This window comes from Pleurodeles waltl, chromosome 3_1 (genome assembly GCF_031143425.1).
Source record: "Pleurodeles waltl isolate 20211129_DDA chromosome 3_1, aPleWal1.hap1.20221129, whole genome shotgun sequence".
NCBI lineage: Eukaryota > Metazoa > Chordata > Amphibia > Caudata > Salamandridae > Pleurodeles > Pleurodeles waltl.
The window spans coordinates 1,079,630,214-1,079,653,819 of record NC_090440.1 but is presented as its reverse complement, the minus strand read 5'-3'; the positions used below and the strand labels follow the sequence as shown (position 1 = coordinate 1,079,653,819).

The window sequence follows — 23,606 nt, the reverse complement described above, 5'->3', positions numbered from 1 at the left end:
ACCAACCAGGTTAGCCTCCTACACCTTGTTAATGATACTTTCAGGCAGAACATCATTCAATACATTTCTAACATCATTAAAATAAAAAAATTAAAATAAAAATCAAGATTTGTATTGAATTTGGAGGTAATGTCACTAATAATAAAGCCCCTCCCATCTAGGACCAACTTTTTTTGTTTTTGTTGGGTTGTCCCTCAGTGATAATTCTAGAGAAAGACAATAAAAATGGAGTTTGATAATCATCAGACCAGTCTACTATAATGTGTTGCTCAACTAACATGGAATTATCTTTCATTGTAATTAGATGAAGAGTAGCTCCTAAAGTGTGTGTCGGTTTTCCCTATTTGCATAGTAATGAATTCTCACACAGGTAGAAAGTGAATAAGGAAGATGATCTGTCATCAGGGTGGTGTCTGAGTGAAATTTAAGTATCCAACATGCCTGTGGTTGTTATTAGATAACATCACTTTTGATATCATGTGATCTGTAAAATCAACAACAAAGGGATTTTTGCTTCCAAGACGTTAGTAGATTTAGTGACATTGAATTTAAGCTCAGCTGTGCAGTATTGAAAAGTGAGGAGAACGTCTGAGGCTCCAAGGTGGCAGATTAGGAAAGCACCCTCCTTATTGAGATGGAGTAGTCAGGTGACACGAGTAAATCCATGACAGATTGAGATCCTTCCTTAAACCAAGTTTGCGTAAGCAGAATAAGATCATGGTTCATATCCCCCATAGAGGTCACAATCTCTATACACGTTTTAACTGCTGAGTGGTAGTTATGGAGCATACGGCTTAAGATGGAAAAAGAGGTGAGGTGTTATGGGGTGCAGGCAAATGTTTATAAGACATTTAAAATCAAACCTTCTCTTTGGAATAAGTGCATGATGTCAGCCAAACAAAATAAGGATTTGGTTGACATTGTGGATTTGATGTTTCTCTGAGGAACCATCAGTTTCAAAGTAATGGTCAACACTATTTCTGTCCACTGTGCAAATCTGAGTTATAGTCATCTAACAGCACATTTAACTTTTGACTGAGAAATCGGTGTGTAGTTCTCCATGGAGATGGTAACTGACTAAATTGGGACAGACAGCCGTATTATCCTGAGCATAAATATCTTAGTGATGGATTTTTCTCACATACCTTAAGTACATGAAAATCCAGGGATACAAATGTAGCAGCAGCTTGCTTTTTGAAGGTCAAGGTTTTAGAGAGGAAATAAACTTTGCTGAAAAAGGAATTTAAGGCAATGGAAGGATCTCTAAGAGATGAAGATTCAAACATGGTTGGTGGCATAGAGAGAAGGAGGATCCTGTAGAAAGATAGAGTCGGCCTCAGTGGACAAAGGGAAGTTATTGTCTGTGCATATACACCCAGCAATTAGGTAATTGCAACAACTAGGCTAGTGCATAAAGTGAGTAATTAGGCATAATGGATTCTGATAGGTCATTGTCCAGAGCACTCAAGTGCCCAAAGGGTGGAGGGAAGGTCTTAAAGGCTTGGCAGAGTGAGGATAAATGTTAGCCACGTAAGTGCAGGGAAGGCATTTTGATGTAAGAACAAATTGGAGTCTCAAAAGAGGTAAAGCATTTCGTTTGTAAATGAAAGAGACAAGTCACTGACAGGTTGCTCAGTCATTTGAGTCAGTGAGTGAGGGTTGGGGCTTGACTGCAGTGGTCTAAGTCTGTTTTGAATGGAATATGTCAGAGTGGAAAAGTGGAGCTCAAACTTAATATAGTTTTCATGTGAATCTTTATTTTCATGTTATTAAAGGGAGAGGAAATAATTAGAGTTTGGAGGATGGGTATTTTTCCTAGGACAATCTGCCCCAAACCATTAGACACCAGGGGGCATATTTATACTCTGTTTGCGCCGGATTTGCGTCGTTTTTTTTTACGCAAATCTGACGCAAAACTAACTTCATATTTATACTTTGGCGTTAGACGCGTCTAGCGCCAAAGATCTTAGAGTTTGCGTCATTTTTTAGCGTGGACACCTTCCTTGCGTTAATGATATGCAAGGTAGGCGTTCCCGTCTAAAAAATGACTCCGAGGCATGTGCGCCGTATTTACACTCCCGGGCAAAAATGACGCCCGGGAGTGGGCGGGTCAAAAAAAATGACATCCAGCCGCTTTAGCGTAATTTTTTAACGCCTGGTCAGGGCAGGCGTTAAGGGACCTGTGGGCTCGGAAGGAGCCCAGAGGTGCCCTCCCATGCCCCCAGGGACACCCCCTGCCACCCTTGCCCACCCCAGGAGGACGCCCAAGGATGGAGGGACCCATCCCAGGGAACTTAAGGTAAGTTCAGGTAAGTATATTTTTTTTTTTTGGGTGGCACAGGGGAGCCTGATTTGTGCCACCCTACATGCCACTATGCCCAATGACCATGCTCAGGGGACAGAAGTCCCCTGGGCATGGCCATTGGGCAAGGGGGCATGACTCCTGTCTTTGCTAAGACAGGAGTCATTTAAATGGGGGTTGGGAGTCCAAAAAAATGGCTCAAATCGGGTTGAGGCGAAAATTTTGCCTCAGCCTGACTTGCCCCATTTTTTGACGCCCAAGCTCCATTTTCCCCTACGCCGGCGCTGCCTGGTGTAAGTCATTTTCTTTTACGCACACCAGGCAGCTCCGCCGGCTAACGTCATTCCATAAATAAGGCGCCTGCATGGTGCTTTGGAATGGCGTTAGCCGGCGTTAAATTTTTTGACGCACAACTGCGTTGGCACAATTGTGCGCCAAAAAGTATAAATACGGCCCCAGGGATTTCATTTTTTTGGTGCTAATTTCGAGCACGGGGAGTGACCCCTTAAGCAAGGGTCGCTTCCCTGGGTCAAATTTATTTTAGGCCATTTATGCCCCCCTTGGGGGCAGATCAGACTATTTTAATCAGCCCGATCTGCCCCTAAGGGGGACAGAAACCACTAGACACAGGGATTTTTTTTTAAAACTTTTTTATAGATGGGGAGCAACCCCTTATGCAAGGGCCGCTCCCCTGGGGGGCAAATTTATTTTAGTCCATTTCTGCCTCCCTTGGGGGCAGATTGGTTTATTTATATTAGGCTGAAACCACTTAGGCACCAGGGATTGGTGTGTGTGTTTTGTTTGGGGGGGAAGCCCCTTGGGCAACGGTCGCTCCCGATGTGGGCACATTACTGTTGGCCACTTCTCCCCTCAAGGGTCGCAGAAAGCCCAGCAGAGACCAGGGAAGATTTTTTTTTTCAAAAAAGAGGGTGGGGGCATGGCCATTCCCCCACACCAAATAAATGGGGACAAAGTTGTTCTGCCCACCAGTGAGCAGATGGAGCAATTATCCTTGATCCACTCACTGGGGGGCAGTAAGCCTACTACATATCAGGAAATTGTAAAACAAAATATTGTGGGGTGGTGGCTACTAACCAGTATGGGCATGGTTATGCCCCTACCCCCAACTGAAGGGGGTAAAAGTCTTTCAGCTCACTAAGAGATCTCATCCCAGTGGCAAGCAAGAGGACATTTTATTATTTTGATTATTTTGGATTTTGATTTTACATTTGGGACATGAGAACTTGCTAAACTCTCAAAGTTGTCCCACTTGGAATGGTGAGGGCTGCACTTTTTGGACTTTGGGACACTGCCATGTAGAAACATCTAAGAGACATAGGGGGTCATTCTGACCCTGGCGGCCGGTGACCGCCAGGGTCACCGACCACGGGAGCACCGCCAACAGGCTGGCGGTGCTCCCTCGAGCATTCTGACCGCGGCGGTTCAGCCGACTTTCAGCTGCTCGGGTGAATCCTCCATGGCTGCGGAGCACGCTCCGCAGCCATGGGGATTCTGACACCCCCTACCGCCATCCTGTTCCTGGCGGGTCTCCCGCCAGGAACAGGATGGCGGTAGGGGGTGCCGCGGGGCCCCCGTAAGAGGGCCCCACAAAGTATTTCAGTGTCTGCAAAGCAGACACTGAAATACGCGACGGGTGCAACAGCACCCGTCGCACCTTCCCACTACGCCAGCTCCATTCGGAGGCAGCGTCCTCGTGGGAAGGTAGATTTGCCCTGGGCTGGCGGGCGGCCTTTTGGCGGCCGCCCGCCAGCCCAGGGCAAATCTCAAAATACCCTCTGCGGTCTTGCGACCGCGGAGCGGTATTTTGTCGGGGGTAGACTGGCGGGCGGCCTCCGCCGCCCGCCGGTCTCGGAATCACCCCCATAGACACATCTGAAAATAAGCGCCTGATTTATACTTTTTTTGCGCCACATTTGCATCATTTCTGGATGCAAAAGTGACACAAAAGTAAAAAATTCAATGATATTTTGTAAGTTTGTGCCGCTTTTGCGTAAAAAAATGACACAAATGCGGTGCTAAAAAAGTATAAATCAGGCCCTAAATATCTGGGTGAGTCCAGGGTGGTGTGCTTCACATGCACCCCTAACCATTTTCTTACCAACAATGCCCTGCAAACCTCCAACTTTGCTAAAAATCCCACATTTTACCCACATTTTTGTGAGGGAACCTTCCAGAAACTGCAGGAATCCACAAAATTCCTACCACCCAGCATTGTTGCATCTATACTGATTAAAATTATACCCCACTTGTCAGCCTAAAAATGTTTTTCTTTTAAACTGCCGTTTTGGACCCGCTTTGGTTCCCCCTCAATTTCAACATGTTTTTGGCTCTTCCCTGTCACAGGCACTTGGCCCACTACACAAGTGAGGTATCAGTTTTATCAGGAAACTGAGGGGAACGTTGGGTGGTAGGAAATGTGTGCCGGTGTGGTGATCCCACACAGAAATGTGGGGAAAATATGATTTTTTAGCAAAATTTTGAAGTCTGTTGAGGATTCTGGCAAAAAAAAAACACTGGGGGATCAACACAAGTCACACCTCCCTGGGCTCCGTTGTGTGTCTAATTTTCACAAATGTCTGGGTTTGCTAGGTTTCCCTAGATGGCTGGTGAGTCCAGGACCAAAATGCAGGTGCCCCCCGCAAAAACAGGTAGTTTTGTATTTGATCATTTTGATGTGTCCACATAGTGTTTTGAGACATTTCCTGTCATGGGCACTAGGTCCCTCAACACAAGTGAAGTACCAATTTTATCGGGAAACTTGGGGAAAGGCTGGGTGGCAGTACATTTGTGGCTCGTCTCAGATTCCAGAACTTTCTATCACCGAAATGTGAGAAAAAAGTGGTTTTTTTTTGCCAAATTTTGAGGTTTGCAAAGGATTCTAGGTAACAGAACCTAGCAAGAGTGCCACAGGTTACCCCATCCTGGGTTCCCCTAGGTGTCTCATTTTCAAAAATGCACATGTTTGGTAGGTTTTCCTAGGTGCCGGCTGAGCTACAGACCAAAATCCACAGCCAGTCACTTTCAGAAAACACGCCAGTTGTCAATGTGAAAATGTGATGTGTACATGTTGCATTTCGGGTGTTTTCCTGTCACGGGCATTAGGCCTACCCACACAAGTGAGGTAACATTTTTATTGAGAGACTTGAGGGAATGCTGGGTGGAAGGAAATTTGTGGCTCCTCCCAGATTCCGTAACTTTCTATCACCGAAATGTGAGGAAAAAGTGTTTCTTTGCTAACCTTTGAGGTTTGCAAAAGATTCTGGGCAACAGAACCTGGTGAGAGGCTCAGAAGTCACCCCATTCTGAATTTCCATAGGTGTCAAGTTTAAAAAAAAATGTATAGGTTTGCTAAGTTTCCCTAGGTGACGGCTGAGCTAGAAGCTAAAATCCACAGCAAGGCACTTTTCAAAAAACAGGTCAGTTTTCTTGGAAAAATGTGAAGTGTCCACATTGTGTTTTGGGGCATTTCCTGTCACGGGCACTAGACCTACCCACACAAGTGAGGTAATTTTTTTTATCAGGAGACTTGGGGAAATACTGGGTGGAAGGACATTTGTGGCTCCTCTCAGATTCCAGAACTTTCTTTCACCGAAATTTGAGGAAAACGTATTTTTTTGGCACATTTTGAGGCTTGCAGAGCATACTGGGTAACAGACCTGGTGAGAGCCCCATAAGTCACCCCATCCTGGATTCCCCTTGGTATCTCATTTTGAGAAATGCACAGTTTTGGTAGATTTCCCTTGGTGCCGGCTGAGCTTGAGGCCAAAATCCAAAGCTAGGCTCTTTCCAAAAAAATACGTCAGATTTCAATGTAAAAATGTGATGTGTCCATGTTGCATTTCCTGTCACGGGCATTAGGCATACCCACACAAGTGGGGTACCATTTGTATCGGAAGACTTGGAGGAACACAGAATAGAAGAGCATGTGTTATTTCCCCTAGTCTTTCTCTACATTTGTTTCTTCCAAATGGAAAGCAGTGTGTAAAAAAGACATCTATTTGAGAAATGCCCTGTCATTCACATGCTAGTATGGGCACCCCAGAATTCAGAGATGTACAAATAACCACTGCTTCTGAACACCTTATCTTGTGCCCATTTTGTAAATACAAAGGTTTCCTATATACCTATTTTTTACTCTTTATATTTCACCAAATGATTTGCTGTGCACCGAGTACACAATGAAAACCCATTTTGCAAGGTTCAGCTGCTTTATTGGCTCTGGGTACCTAGGGTTCTTGATGAACCTTCAAGCCTTATATATCCCCACAACCAGAACAGTCCAGCAGATATCACGGTATTCTGCTTTTAAAAATCTGACATCGCACGAAAAAGTTACAGGGTAAAACATGGAGAAAATTGCAGTTTTTTCACCTCAATTTCAATATATTGTGTTTTATTTCAGCTGTTATTTTCTATAGGAAATCCATGTAGGATCTACACAAATGACCCCTTGCTGAATTCAGAATGTTGTCTACTTTTTAGAAATATTTAGCTGTCTGGGATCCAGCATTGATTTCACATCCATTTCTGTCACTAACTGGAAGGAGGGTAAAAGCTCAAAAATAGTGAAAATGGGATATGTCCCAGTAAAATGCTAAAATTGTGTTGAAAAATTGGGTTTTCAGATTCAAGTCTGCCTGTTCCTGAAATCTGTGAAGATGGTGATTTTAACACTGTAAACCAAATTTTTGCTGTATTTTAGCTAATTTCTTGTTCTCTTACAGGGGAACCCACAAACTCTGGGTACTTCATGGATTCCCTAGGATGTTGGAAAAAAAGGACACAAATTTGGTGTGAGTAGCTAATGTGGACAAAAAGTAATGAGGGCCTAAGCACAAACTTCCCCAAATGGCCAAAAAAAGGCCTGGCAGCGAAGGGGTTAAAAATCATTAAAAAGGGTTCAGAAATGCAGATTATATCTCATCCTTTTAATTAAAGGACTTGATCAAAGAATGTAGGGATGGTATATTCATATAACTAGAGTATATCATATTTTGGTAGCAAGGCATAAATTCAAAACTTCTTTCTTAACAAACCATGAGTTCTGTTCAAGCATGACTTTGTGATTGCCTCCCATTACCTCATTCTATAAGATGAAACCTTTTTCAAGGTGAAAGTGAGCTTGTCATTTCTCTGAAGTGTCAGTTGGACTTCCACTTTGACCTTCATGACATTCCATCAAAACTGAAAAAGTAAGACAGGTGAACAATACTATTCACAGAGTTCGGAAACAGAAAAAGGTTGTCATGAAAGCATGCATTCAGTACTTTGTTCTATGTTCCAATTAGAATCTTCTCATAAATCAAAACACACATTATCTTCCATTGAAGCTCCAAGTCACTAAAATGCATAGCCAGGTACCTGGTAGCACTGAGGCCAAATCTCTCAAACAACTTCCATCCATACATGAGAGCAATAACTAGTTTTACTTAATTTCAAGAAAATGCTGAAAACGGAGCTGTTCAAACAATCAAATTACTGAGAAACAAGACTCAAACATAGAGCAGTGGGAATCACTAGATGGCTATATCCCTGCAGATGGTAATCAATATCAATTGGTTTCACCTACTTACCAAAGGTCTGAAATTCAACAAGTAGATAGAATACATAGTTGGATTTCCACTGCAAATAACAAGCATAAACAAGTTATCACAATTATTATGCAAGCAACACCCCACACTCCCAACACCAACAACTTATACAATCACAGTATTTTGTTTAATTTTGCTTAATTTTGCATAATATTACCAATGTTTTGCATAATTATGTGAAAGCACATCACTCACATTTCACACACACTTTTTTCAGGACCTGCTCCTATGTCCCCAGTACTTCTCATTGGACAATGGTTCTTCTTAGTAGCATGTTGTGGCCTTCAAGGAAGTTTACACTCCCTGCTTGCTCATTCCAAGCCCCCAACCTCCTTACTAATTACCGAGAGCATGTATATCCACTAGGAGTCAGAGGATTGCCCTCTAAGCGTCATCCCACTGCCAGATCAGTCACAAAAATATCACAAAAAAATCATTTATATTGCCATCCTATATCTAATTAACACAAACACTAATATCAGAGACCACAATATCACAGCTGAAAATATTGATTTCTTATAATATCAAAATCACAAATACCAGAGATAAAAATGTTGTTACTTTCAAATAATTATTTAAAATGTAAAAACTTTAGAAATACACAATATCATGTATAATAATATAGTAAACATCTACTCCATTGTACTTGAAAAAATATTCAAGATATATTATTAAATCATCTAACTACATTATTTAAATATCATACCATTAAAAAAACTTTAAACACATAACACAGAATTAACATTTATAGCAATGCATACAATATTTAGCACATAATAAATACTTATCACAATTAATACAATATAATAATTGAACATTAATAAAAAGAATATTGTATCCTAAATAACACAAAAAAGCCGAAATATATATTAGGCACTAACCCCTTAACTCATGATGTGTTTTCACCCCAGTGCTGAAATCTTTTTTGTCTTTTTGAGCTACTTTGTGCTTAGGTCTCTATAACTATTTTTCCTCATAAGGTATCCATGTCAAACGTGTGTCTTTTTTTACCAAAAGGGTTTGTGGATTCCTTTGGATGGGACAGATAAAGTATGAATAGACATAATTACATTTTGAGGAATTTTGGAAGAAAAAGGAAACACATGCCCCACAAAAAACATGTTTTCTGTGCTCAAGTCACCTTATTCTCAGATTTCAGAAACAAGCAGAGTTGAATCAAGAAACCATTTGTTTTTACCACAGTTTTTGCATTTTTCTAAGCAGTAGCAAATTTTTCGTAATTTTTGTTCCTTCAACTAATTCCAGTTTGTGGTGGAAACCAGTGTGAAATCCATGGGTAATCCCAGAAAGCTATAGATTTTTGAAAAGTAGACACAATTCTGAATTAACCGATGAGTCATTTGTGTGGATCCCTCAAGGTTTTCTTAAAGAAACTAACTGTTGAAAGTAAAAATATTGAAAATAAGTATAAAAAAGTGGCCATTTTTGATGTTATAATCAGTAACGTCTTCTCATCATGGCTGATTTTCAAAAGCAGTATACCATTATGTCCACTAGACTCTTCTAGTTGGAGGGATATATAGGGTTGCAGGTTGGCCAAAAACCTGAGGTATCCAGCGACAACAAATGAGCTGCACCTTACAATTGATTTTCATTCTGTACCGAGTATAGAGCAATTAAAATGGTAAAATATAAAGAGAGAAAATGCAAAGGAAACTTATGTATTTCTGAAATGGATACTAGATGTAGTGATTAGGAGTACTGGGTATTTTTACATCTCTGAATTTTGTGGGTACCCATGTAAGCATATGATTTAGTGGGCATTTTTCAAAATGTATTTTTCTTACACACTGACTTACATTTGAAATGGCACAAATGCACAATATTCCAATTGGTAAATAACAAATATTATATGATTCTGTATTTCCACAAGTCTCCTGATGAAAATGACACCTCACTTGTCTGTGTAGGTGTAGTAACTGTGATACGAAAGGACCCAAAACACAGAATGGAACATCAAATTTGTCCACTGAAAACGGACTGTTTTCTTTTTTTTTTAATGTGGGTAGCTCGGGCTATTGGGCCCTAGCTCAGCCACCATCTGGGTAAACTTAGCAAACAAGCACATTATTGAAAACTTGACATCTAGAGGAATTACAGGTGGGGTGACTTGAATGGCTCTACCCATGTTTTATTAAATAGACGCCCTTGCAAATTTCAAACCTTGATTAAACACACACATTTTCCTCACTTTTCTGTGATGAAAATGCCTGGAATCTGTGGGGAGCCACATACTTCTTACCACTCAGCATCCACCCAAATCTGTTGGGAAAAATTGTACCTTCATTGTGTAGATAGGCATAGTGCCCTTAACAGGAAAGGGGTCAAACAACAACATGGACACATCACATTTTTCCATTGAAAACCCACCCTGTTTTTTGGAACATGAGTAGCTGCGGATTTCAGGTTCTAGCTCAGACGGCAAAGAGGAAGACCTAGATAATCTGCACAGTTTTGAAAACTAGACAATGAGGAGACTCCAGAGGTGCATGACAAGAAATGATTGACTCTCTCCAGGTAATTTAAGTCAGAAGCTCTTGCAAACCGCACACTTTGAATAAAAACACAAATTTTCCTCACCTTTCAATGAAGAAAATGTCTGGAATCTGTGAGAAGCCACAATTTTCCTACCACACAGCATTTTTCCACTTCTCTCGATAGAAATGGTGCCTCACGTGTGTGGGTAGGCCTAGTGCCCAAGGGCCCAAAACACAGCAAGGACACATTAAATTTTTCCACTTAAAACTGGCTCACTTCCCAATGTGAGTATCTGTTGATTCTGGGCCCTAGCTCTGCCAGCTACCAATAAAACCTAAAAAGGCTGCACAGTTTTGTAATATGAACAATTAGGAGGGTGGAAGTGAATATGGCACATGTGGCATTCACCTGGGAACTTTACCCAGAAGACCTTACAAACCTCAACCTTTCACTAAAACACATTTTTCTTACATTTCTGTGAGGAAAACATTGGAAATCTGTTTGGAGCCACACATTTCCTACTCCTTAGTATTCCCCGAAGTCTTTCAGTAAAAATGCTACCTTACTTGTGTTGGTAGGACTACTGCCTGCAACAAGAAAGGGCCCAATCACAACATGGATTTATCACATGTTTCCAGTCAAAGTTAACCCCTTTTTGCGGTGTGGATAGCTCTGGATTTTTGGGTCTAGCACAGCCTGCACCAAGGAAAATTGAGCAAGTCTGCACATTTCTCAAAACTTGATACATTTGAGTATCCAAGGTGGTGCGATTTTCATGGCTCTCCCAAGTTTTAATACCCAGAAGCCCTTGCAAACTTCAAACTTTGACTCAAATCACACATTTTCCTCACATTTTTGTGAGTAAAACTTTCGGAATCGGTGTGGAGCCACACATTTTCTACCATTCAGAATTCTCCCAAGTCTCCCAATAAAAATATACCTCACTTGTGGGGATAGGCCTAATACATGCAAGACGAAAGGACTCAAATGTAACATGGACACATCAAATTTTTCTACTGAAAAGTGACTTTTTGCAATGTGGGTAGCTGTGGAGTTTAAGTCCTAGCTCAGCCTGCAAGTAGGAGAAACCTAGCAAACCTTCACATTCTTTAAACCTAGACTTCAAGATGGGTCCAGGGGTTTGCATGACATGTGTGGCTCTCACCAGGTAATTTTATTAAGAGTCTGTTGCAAACCTCAAACTTTGACTAAAACATACAATTTCTTTTACTTTTCTGGAAGGAAAAATTCTTCAACAGTTTCAGCTAAATGTAAACTATGCAACACACACCAAGCTTGCCTTTGGAATGAAAAAATATTTGCACTGCCCTATGTCCTTGAAACGGAGGTAGCTAACCACTACAACCATAACAGCTCTCTTATTGATAGTCCATTTTACAAACAAAGCAAACACAGGCTAAGGGCCTGATTTAGAGTTTGGAGGACAGGGACACTCTGTCACTAATGTGACTGATATCCCATCCACTGTACTACAATTCCTTTGGCACGTGAAATATGGCGGATGTGATGACAGAGTAACCAGGCCACCAAACTCTAAATCAGGGCCTTAGTGCCTTAATTGACTACTTTGAAGCTACTTGGGTTGGCAGAGTGCACTGCACTGCTCTTGACACAGACACCCACCAACCCTATTTCCAAATACTATGGTGGAATGTTTAGGACTACAACGTGGCTCAAGAACCGAAAAACCAACTAAGCAGTAGAAGGATGACACAATGCTTTCCAAGCCACAGTAGGGAGAACTCAACCTATATTCTACAAATATATGGGAGCCCTAAAAAAATAACTAATGAAGCTACTAACAACTAAGAATTGACCAATCAGTAAGCCAAATAAAACCTAAATAAAGTAAACAAGCGAGAAGAATGTACACCACACAACATTGGAAAGTTAGAATCTTTACAAACATCAAGGGAGTACCCTACTTAGAATCAATAGCAAAATTCCTTTTATATAACATCTAGCTTCCTACACACTAACCAACAAACCTTAACAAAGAGAAACCCCCCCACAACTTATCAATTGTTAACTTTTTCAGTCAAACAGGGAAAAGAAGACAGGTAAATAAATATAACCACAAATCACATTAGAAATAAAGACAACATTGAACAAAATAAATTCAACATATAGACATGCAAAATATCTCATTATAAGTACAGTAAATATATAGATGAGAAAATATAACATTTTAAACCCCAAAATAAATAAATTATACCAACAGTCCTGTAGCTGTACATCTTCCTCTAGGCCCATGTTGTCAAAATACTATCAACCAAAAAAGATAAAATGAAGCCCAAAAATGCTCAAAAAGATGCAAAAATAAAATAGTACAAGATAAATCCTTTGAACTAATCCAAAGTCATGAGGGACTATAAAGAAACCCAAAAAATAAATAAATAACAACTGCTGGAAATGGCCCTTTTTGAAGGGTTATCCCCAAACCTTTTACTTTGATCTTCTGTTTTTGATCCTGTGCTAAATATTGTTTTTGCTGGCTTTAGAACTACTTGCACATTACCACTGCTGTCCAGTGCTAAAGTGCAAGTGCTCTCTGTCTAAATGGTATTGGTGATTGGTTTGATCATCATTGGCATATTTGATTTACCAGTAAGTCTCTCGTATAATGCACCAGGTGTGCCCAGGGTAAGTAAATAAAATGCTACTAGTGGGCCTGCAGCACTGATTGTGCCACCCACATGAGTAGCCCTGCAAATGTGTCTCAGGTCTGCCATTGCAGTGTCTGGGTTTGCAGTTTTAAAATGCTATATCGACCTGGCAAGTGCACCCACTTCCATGGTGACTCCTCTGACCTCCTGGTCAGCTTCCGTTGCCCTCCCCTGCTCCTCCTGCTGATGCTGCTTCTGCCTTTAGAATGAACTGAGAGCCTGTCTGACTCTCAGTTCGAGACCCTCCTACAACCGCAGGCTTGTGCCTGTGCCTCATCCCTGGTGGCCTAGTGGAAATTTGCAAGTAAGACATTTCTGTCTCTCTTTACTCCTGCATTTTACTTCTGCCTTTACTTCTGTTTTTACTATTGTGACTTTTTATTTTTCACTCCCTTGCCTCTTTTCCCTCCAGGGTTCTCCATGTGCCACTGCTGCCCCTGCAGCCCTGCCCCTTTCCCCCCTGTGAAGCACTTTCCTGCTCTCCCAACTCCCAGTTGATCGGACACCCCGCCTCACTTCCCATCTTAATGGCGGCCGCAGCACTGTGGGAGGGTGACTCCTCTGACCTCCTGGTCAGCATCTCTTGCCCTCCCCAGATCCTCCTGCTGCTGTTGCTGCTGCCTCCTCTTGGAATGAACTAAGAGCCTGTCTGACTGTCAGTTTGAGGCCCTCCTCCACCCGCAGGCTCCTGCCTTCATCTCATCCCTGGTGGCCTAGCGGCCTTCTGCAAGTAAGTATTTTTTGTCTCACTCTGTCTCTCTTCACTCCTGCATTTTACTTCTGCCTTTACTTCTGTTTTTACTTTGTTTTATTATTCTGTCTCTTTTTCTTTTTTACCCTTTTGTTTCTCCCCATGTTGATGTTGCCCCTGCCCCCTCCTCAGAAAGCATTTTTACCACCTGACCGGACCTCCCACCTCCCTCCTCCACTTATTAGCAGGTGAAGCACAGCTGAATACAGCTGGCATGCCGCTGGCACTCCATTGGCGCTCCAATGGTAAGCCCGTCTGTGTCAGTCCGTGCCTGGATTGCAACCAGTGCCTCGGACCCTGGTTCTCAGCTCGTCCGCCGGTTCAACCCCAACACTCTCCGCGCCCTCAACCCGAGAAGATCATCAGTCTGCCACCAAGCCGAGCCCAGGAACTCCGATGGACCTTTTTCTTGCTGCACCTGTTACAGCACCCTCCAAGGACCACCCCATGATCCTGCACCAAGCACAGACATCCACCTCAAATGCATACTCCTCAACACACTCTCCCTAGTCAAGCATGCAGTAGAAGTCTGGGACCTCCTCGATTTAACAGCCCTGGACGTCACCTTCTTCATGGAGACCTGGATCACCCCCACCACTGCTCCAGACATCGCCACACTCATCCCAGACAACTGCAAAATCATCCACAAGGATAGAGCCAACTGGCCTGGAGGAAACATTGCCATAATCTACAAGAACAACCTTCACCTGACTACCACAACTGAGTCTCAGTCAACGCACGAGCACCTACATTTTCAGAACCAGACTAACCCTAACACCTCCCTACATGGCACCCTTATCTACAGGCTGCCTGGACCCCAATCCAAGCCCTGAAAAGACATTGCTGACCTTGTCGCCCCCAAGTGCTCACCTACTCCAACTACATCCTACTCGGATACCTCAATTTCCATCTTGACACCCTTGATGACCCCAACACCTCAAACCTCCTGGACAACCTCACAACCTCGGCCTCAAACAACTCGTCAACGTCCCCACCCACAGAGCCAGACACATTCTCAACCCTGTCTTCTCAGCAGGGGACAACTTCACCATCTCCCACACCTCCAAACACCATTGGACCGACCACAAGTGCATCCACTTTACATACACAAAGAACACCGCACGCCACCACTGCCCCATCCTCGGCGGACGTTGGGGCAAAGTCACAGAAGCACAGCTCACCAACGTTCTCCACCACTCCCTCCCACTGGACTCAACAGACGCTAAAGATGCCACAAGCAACCTTCACTGCTGAGTGTCAAACTGTGCTGACAACAAAGCCCCTCTAAGGAAATCAGCAGGGAATCAACAGAGCTAGAGAAATCCAAGCATGCTTGCAGATGATTGGAACGTAAATGGAGGCTCAGAAAATCCATTGAAGACCACACATTCAACAAAAGCAGTCAACTCACACCATCAGAACATCAGAGCTTCTAAAAAAGCGCCTTTCAAGCACACCTCAACACCAGCACTTTCAACATCAAAAGTTCTTCACCATCGTCAAAGAGTTCTCAACCCCCGGGGCAGACACCTCATCAATCTCTCCCTCCTAAGACCTCTGCAAAGACCTTGCCACCTTCTTTAACCAGAAGATCCAGGACATCTACAAAGGATTTAGGAACCAAGGACCTCCAGAACCTGTCACCACAACGGAACTTGCACCTCCATCACCATAGATGACACCCAAAGACTGATGAACTCCATCTACTCTGGAGCACCGTCGGATCCATGCCCTCATCACATCCTCAACTTGGCCAGTGCCTCCATAGCACTGGAGTTCTGCTGAACCATCAACCTATCTTTCAAGACTGCCACATACTGCTCAGGCTGTAAACACATCGAAATCAGCCCACTACTCAAAAAACCCAGTGCTGACCCTAAGGAGCTGAAGAATTACTTACCCATCCCTCTTCTCCCTTTTCCAGCCAAGGTAACAGAGAAAAGTGTCAACCAACAATTCACTGAGGTCCTTGGGACACATTGTATCCTAGACCCTTCCCAGTCTGGTTTCAGAAACAACCACAGCACTGAAACTGCACTCTTAGCAGCCACTGATGACATACGCATCAAACTAGACCAGGAGTCACTGCTGCACTCATCCTCCTTGACCTCTCCGCTGCATTTGACACCGTCTCCCACTCCACCCTCTGAAACAGACTGCATGACGCAAGCATCCGAGACAGAGCACTGAACTGGATCAGGTCCTTCCTCACGAGAAGAACACAGAGAATCATACTACCATTGTTTATATCAAAACCTAAAGACACTTGCTACGGAGTGCCCCAAGCATCCTAAATCAGCCCAACGCACTTCACCATCTACATGACCTGTTCGGTAAGATTACCAAACAACACAAGCAAAACATAGTCTCCTATATTGATGACACCCAACTGATCGTCTTCCTGTCCAAGGATTCTTCGTAAGCCAAGAGGAATTTCCACAACGGGATGGGAGCAGTCTCCACCTGGATGGAGGCCAGCTGTCTCAAGCTCAACTCAGACAAGACAGAGATCCTCTTGATTGGCTCCACCCCTTCTGCTTGGAATGACTCCTGGTGGCCCGCCACTTTAGGTAATGCCCCCACTGACCATACGTGCAACCTGGGCATCATCCTGGAGTCCACTCTATTGATGACCTGGCAAGTTAACGCCATCTTCTCATGAAGCTTCCACACCCTCCGTCTCCTGTGAAAGATATTTAAATGGATTCCCCCCCTACACGGGGAAGACAGTCACCCACACTCTCATCACCAGCAAACTGGGATACAGCAATGCACTCTATGTGGCATTATCAAGAAATTTCAATGAAGACCACAACAAGTCCAGAATGCAGCAGCCAGACTCATCATGGACATCCCCGACACTGCTGAATCTCCTCCCACCTCAGAGACCTACACTGGGTCGCAGTCGACAAGCATATCACATACAAACTCCTGATCCTCACTTCCAAGGCACTGCACAACTTAGGACTAGCATACCTCAACCACAGCCTCACCTTTTATGCACCGAACAGACAGCTCCGTTCTTCCCAGCTCGCCCTTGCAGATGTCCACAAGATCTAGAAAAGTATAGCAAAAGGAAGATCCTTCTCCTACCTAGTAGCCGCCCATGGAACACACTTCCGCTCAGGCAGACTGCAATAACTGAAGCAGTTCCGGAAGTGCCTCAAGACCTGGCTCTTCTACTGATCAGCAGGCCTACATTCAGTGCCTTGAGAACCTATGGGTGATTAGCTGGGCTTTACAAATCCTTGAGTGAGTGGCCCAAAACCTTCCCTTTTCATACAGTTGTCATCCGTAAGGTAGGCCCAAGGCAGCCACATGGCAGGGTGCAGTGTGTTTAAAAGGCAGGGCATGTACTGGGGTGCTTTACATGTCCTGATAGTGAAATACTGCTAAATTAGATTTCACTGTTGCAAGGACTATCTCTCGCATAGATGAACATGGGGATTGCCTTGAAATATATTTTAAGTATAATTTCGCACTGGGAGCAGATCAAGATATGGAGTTTGAGGTCTCTGAACTCACAGTTTAAAAATTCATCTTTTGGTGAAGTTTGTTTTTAAATTTTAAGTTTGAAAATGCCACTGGACCTCTGAACCCACAAATTTAGAACACTTCTGGACTAAGGACATTCTGCCAGGGAGAAGAGCTGGATGCCTGTTGCTTTGTTGTTCTGGCCTGCTGATTGCTGCTTCTGTCCTGGGAATAAAATACTAAACTTTGCTTTCAACAGCCTACTTTCCAAGGTTCTCCAAGGGCTTGAACTGAGCCTGCCTTCTGTTAAGAAGTCTCAGGGGCATCAAAGACTTCATCAAAGACTTCATCTACCAGTGCCTGGCTTCTTCTGCTGAGAGTCCTGACTTGCCAAGTGGTGCCAACTCTAGTCCCTGGGCCCTTGGAAATATAAGCTGGTGACCTGAAGAAGAAAATCCATGCACCAATGTGCCACAGCAGAAATATTAACCCAGAGCCTGTCCGGCAGCTGAATAATTGATGCATCACCCGACTTGTGGCTGCAGAAACTATTCAGTGTTTTTTTCCCCACGTCTCCATCAATACAGCGCATCTGGATTTTCCACACATCATCCCAGGGCATCAATTTATCATGAACCCCTCACCACAGTAAGGAACCAAAGACTGTCTGTCAGGAAATCAAAACATCACCTTTTCTGTGAGGAAAGAATCGATGCATCACCTACCCTGCCAGTAAGGATCCAATGCATCACCTCACCCGCACAGTAAGAAACCAACGCTTTGCTTTTTCAGCACCTCACCAATATTTCTCCAGCTGACCTATTTAGCTTCAGGTGTAAATTGCCAACCTGCTGCTGCCAACAGCCTGTGGGGTCAAAGACAGCACCCAGGTAACATAATTTACTCATGCTTCTTAGGGATTGGCTACTGACCGATAGTTTACAAACAGTTTACCTTCCTGGGTAAACCCATGATATGAGACTTCCCAAAATTGGCGGTCAAGTGTAATTTAATGCAAAGTGTTCTCGTGGTCCATACCATAAGTACTGTGTCAGCTGCACAGAACAGAGCTGGAACTTGGGCATTTTCAATCCTTTAGATGTCACTGGTGGTACTAGCCAAAAAGCAACTCAAGAAGTTAATGTAGATGATAGCCAACCACACGGCCAAAATGCAACCTTGGCCACACCTCTAGCTAAGGGACTTTTCTCCTGCCTGACCAAATCAGACTTTAGAGGCTAGATTATTATGAAGTTATGCAAAAAGTTCACCATTACAACCCAAACACCCAAATCCATCAGCATCAGCCAAAGCTTGGTCTAGTCAACACAATCAAATGCTGTCAAGAGGGTCATAAAGGCCAGGTACAGTGGGCAGTGATTGGTGAAAGTATACTTGCCAACAATGAAGTGTAGGTTCAGGCAATATTCCACTGTACCCAGCCTTGGATGAAACCCCAATTAAAGAAGACACAGAAAAATATTTTGTTTTATCTAAATATCCTGAATGATTACTGTTAGAAATGGGGTCTTTGGTTGGCAGTCAGGTTACCCCCTGTCCAAGCAAGTACCCTCACTCTAGTCAGGGTAAGTCACACACAATCCAAATTATCCTGTGCCCACCCTCTGGTAGCTTGGCACTGAGCAGTCAGGCTTAACTTAGAAGGCGATGTGTGAAGTATTTGTGCAATAAATCATACAATAACACAATATAGCACCAAAAAAATACACCACACAGTGTTTAGAAAAATATATAATATTTATCTGGGTATTTGTAGGTCAAAACGATAAAAGATGCAATATGAAATTGTAGAGATATCACCGAAAAGTGATATAAAGTGTCTTAAGTCTTTAAAAAGCAAACAAAGGGCCCGTATTTTGACCGCGGTTTCCCGCCGTTTTAGCCCCGGCAGTGATAATCCGCCATGGCAGCGCTGCCCTGGGGATTATGACTTCTCTACCGCCAGCCTGTTTCTGGTGGTTTGCACCGCCAGGAAGAGGCTGGCGGTAAGGGGAGTCCTGGGGCCCGTGCAGCTTTTCACTGTCTGCATAGCAGACAGTGAAAAGCGTGACTAGGATGCAACTGCACCCGTCGCACGGCCGCAACACCGCCGGCTCCATTAGGAGCCGGCTCCTATGTTGTGGCCGCATCCCGGCTGGGGCCGGTGGGCGCCGCCCGCCAATGTTGTAATGACCCCCAAAGTCTCTTTCAAGCACAAAGTACCTGGTTTGGAAGGGAAAATCTCTGCAAAGGGCCGCAGAGGAGGATATGCGTGGAAAAAATGGTGTGTGCGCCGGTTTCGCCCCTTCACACACGGACTTGCATCATTATTTTTCACGCGGGGAAGACGTGCGTCGTTTTCCGGCGTGCAGACAGTCTCCTTCTGTGGGTCGCAGGATTACCAGATGTCCCAGGGTCTGTGCGTGGAATCCTGGGCAGTTGAAAAAGAGAAGTCTTTTTGGTCCTGAGACTTCAGGGAACAGGAGGCACGCTCTATCCAAGCCTTGGAGAGCACTTCTGCAGCAAGGCAAAGGTTCAGCAAGGCAGCAGGGCAACAACAAGGCAGCAGTCCATTGTAGAAAGCAGTCAGGTCAGTCCTTTAGGCAGCCAGGCAGTTCTTCTTGGCAGGATGCAGGTTCTGTTTCAGGTTTCTTCTCCAGCAAGTGTCTGAGGTGGTAGGGCAGAGGCCCTGTATTATACCCAAATGTGCCTTTGAAGTGGGGGAGACTTCAAAGAGTGGCTTAGAAGTGCACCAGGTCCCCTTTCAGTTCAATCCTGTCTGCCAGGGTCCCAGTAGGGGGTGTGGCAGTCCTTTGTGTCAGAGCAGGCCCTCCACCCTCCCAGCCCAGGAAGACCCATTCAAAATGCAGATGTATGCAAGTGAGGCTGAGTACCCTGTGTTTGGGTGTGTCTGAGTGAATGCACAAGGAGCTGTCAACTAAGCCCAGCCAGACGTGGATTGTAAGGCACAGAAAGATTTAAGTGCAAAGAAATGCTCACTTTCTAAACGTGGCATTTCTAGAATAGTAATATTAAATCCAACTTCACCAGTCAAAAGAATTTTGTATTACCATTCTGGCCATACTAAATATGACCTTCCTACTCCTTCAGTTCAGCATCTAACACTTCAATAATGTATGAGGGCAGCCCCAATGTTAGCCTATGAAGGGAGCAGGCCTCACAGTAGTGTAAAAACAAATTTAGGTGTTTTACACTACCATGCACTTTAGCACTGGATAGCAGTGGTAAAGTGTGCAGAGTCTAAAAACCAGCAAAAATGAGGTCAGAAAAAGAGAAGGAGGAAGGCAAAAAGTCTGGGGATAACCCTGCAGAAGGGCCATTTCCAACAATTACATTCACCCTTACCAAAATCTTGACAGTGCTGTCGATAAGGGAAATATGATAATAGCATTTGGGTGACATATGATTGTCTTTTTTTAAATATATGGTCTATGGTTGAAAGGGTCCGCAAATGTGGGATCTTGGTGCACTTTGAATTGTTAGATATGTTCATGAATGGGGGCCCGTCAAGTTTATGTTCCATTTGAAGAGGTTCATAGAGACCCCAACCGGCCCTGGGGCTTTGCCACCGGGGCTCGGCCTGATGGCCTCTGCTACTTCCTTCTACAAGCTGATAGATGGCTCTAAAATGCCTAACCCATTTGAATCCTGGTACATTACAGCTCAAAGGGAGTAAGGCAGGGGCATCCCTTTTCCTTATCCTTTTGACCATATCCAAAAGCACTTTTCTATTTTTCAAGAATACTGTAGTTTATAAGAGTTCCAAATACCTTTCATTGAGTGCCTCCTTCCTTGACTTCAGGGTGCTCATAATATAACTTGCAGGCTTCACTGACCGTATTAGGATTTTTTGTGTGGCTCAGTGCGCTTTCCTTAGCCAGCAGTTGCCGGCTGAGGAATGCTTGTCAAACTATCAACGGCACTCCTGAGCACACTCATTGGACTTCACAGACTGCTTTTGATACATGACCACCGATCTTTGTAATGGGCTAACATGATGTCCCCATTCACTTCTGCCAGACAGTTCAAAAAACTGTTTCAATGGTTCTTGAAAAGTAAACTAAGGGTGTTCTCTGTTTCCCTCCAATGTCAGACAAGCCTAAGGACATCATTGTAGTGCTTTGTAACGGGTATTCGCTTAACAGGGATTTTAACTCTGATGAACTGTAACCATTTGTCAGTGTCCCATTTCTCATAGCATTATCAGTGGGAGGGACACCTTAACAGCTTCAGAAAGTCAATTCACATGTGAACCACTGGATAAAACTTCATAGCAATTTGCTACAGGTATAAAGAAAACTGATCCACTGCACAAGGTGGGGAAGAGTAAGGGGCCAGCCCAATCAGTTGCGAGTATTGAGGCACATGGGCACATACAGACTTCTTGAGCCATCATGGTTGAGCATGGTTTTCTGATAGTTGTGGATCGGTGGTGAGAAGTACTAGGTTTCTAAAAGTATCCTAGTGGGCCTAGGGCTATGTTACTGGTGGCTAAGGTTTACTCATGGGTCCCGATAACAGGCTTTGAACCAGAAAGGGCAGTCTAAAAGTTACAATAACACAGGGGGCTCAACAGGACCAGTCCAAATCCAGCCAACCCTTCAAGTCAGCAAAATATCACCAGCAAAGAAGAAAGGTAGACACCTATTACCTAGAAGACAATCTAAAACTTTATTAAATAGTTACTTGTGGCACTCTCTCTGGCCTTTACGTAGAGGAGGAACTCCAGTGAGAATCACCACATAGAGGCAGGCTGTAGTAGGGCCGGTAATGGAAATCCGAATGGGATTCAGGGCTGTCTCGTTAATAATGTGCCCAGCAGCATGTTGATTTACCAATGAACCAATGAACAGCCTGCAACTGACCTCACTCATAAGAGGCACTTGTGACCCAGAATTTAAGTTAGGCCCAGACATCAGAGTAATGGGGTTTGAGGGGCTCATACTTGGTATTGACCCCCAGGATTACCCTAGATGAGACATAACTACAAAGGTTTTGCTGAATATCAAGTGCTTTTAAATTATCCACAGCTGAAATATTTGAAACAGTGATGGTTTATAGCATCTGCCCTGGAAAAGTCGCAAGCTGTGACTTAATGGCTTTCAATTGTTTAATGAAGAGTAAAATTTAAGCCAGATATCCATAAGGTACACCATACAGGGACAAGTTGGAATTAAATCTCCTGAGCCCCTATCAGGGATGAACAGGTGTATGAGGCAGGTCCCAGGGCCGTGGTTTGGCTAGATCCTTCTTTTTGCCTATTACAGGTCGCCCACATTGCCCTATTTTTGTCTATAGGTTCTGGTCTGTGAGTCGTAATTACAATAGATGAGTTTAAGACACCTGAAGCTAGAATGTTGGAAGGCAAACCTAACATCGGTCCAGAGATCATGTCACTGTTTGTGAAAGCTATCACGGAGCTCAAACTCCTTGAAAGTCTTCTTTCAGTCAGGGCAAAATCAGTACTAATAACCCCCATAGCGCTTTCCAACCTTCGGTTGATAGAATTACTTTTCACTGGGGGAAAAGAAACAGATTATGCCCTGGTCATAGTCTTCTTTCCAATTATAGGTAACAAAATGACAACCACTGCCAATTAAGAGAGAACATGCAATTAGGTGTATGAACACAGGGGAGTATAATGCAAACAGTAGCTTCCAGTGTGCAGCCAGAAGGCATGGCCCAGCCTTCTTCCGGCTCCGATGGGCAATGATGGGCCCGCCATTGGCCTGGGCTTTGCTCAGGTGCTGCTTGGGCGTGTACTGCGCTGAAGGCTCCTGGAGTGATCTGTAAGCATCAAATGACTCTACCCCAACATAGACCCTTCAGGGAGTTATAGTGCCCCTCTCCCTATTCTCTCCAGCACAGGGTCCTCCAAGAGCACATCCTGCAATGTGGGCTCCAGGAGTGTGCTATATATGCCACGGGACTCTGCCCCAAAACAAAGCCTTCTGGGGTTTGTAGTGCCCCTCTGCTCCATTCGGCACAGGTCCCTCCAACCAAAAGCCTGTCCTAAGCTAAAGGCTCCTGGACTGCAATATAAGTGCAACATGACTCTACTCTCAAAGCAGTGCCTTCTGGGGGTTGTGGTGCCCCTTCTATCTACAGCACAGGGTCTTCCAACCAAGAGCGTGCCTTGTGCTGCAGGCTCCTGGAGTGCACTGTAAGCATCACATGACTCTGCACTAACACAGAGCCTTCTGGTGGTTGTAGTTCTACTTCTCTATTCAGCACAGGGCCCTCCTACCAAGATCACCATT

General features: G+C 44.0%; 1 long non-coding RNA gene across 1 annotated transcript in view; it reads right to left on the bottom strand.

Moving 5' to 3' along the window:
- LOC138283312 (uncharacterized) overlaps positions 1 to 23,606 on the bottom strand; it is a 58,617-nt gene that overhangs the window by 4,755 nt on the left and 30,256 nt on the right. Inside the window, exons 2-3 of the long non-coding RNA XR_011201182.1 lie at positions 7,897 to 7,945; positions 7,404 to 7,507 (exon numbers count right to left, since the gene is read on the bottom strand). This is a non-coding gene — a long non-coding RNA (uncharacterized lncRNA). The remainder of the gene's footprint in view (positions 1 to 7,403; positions 7,508 to 7,896; positions 7,946 to 23,606) is intronic.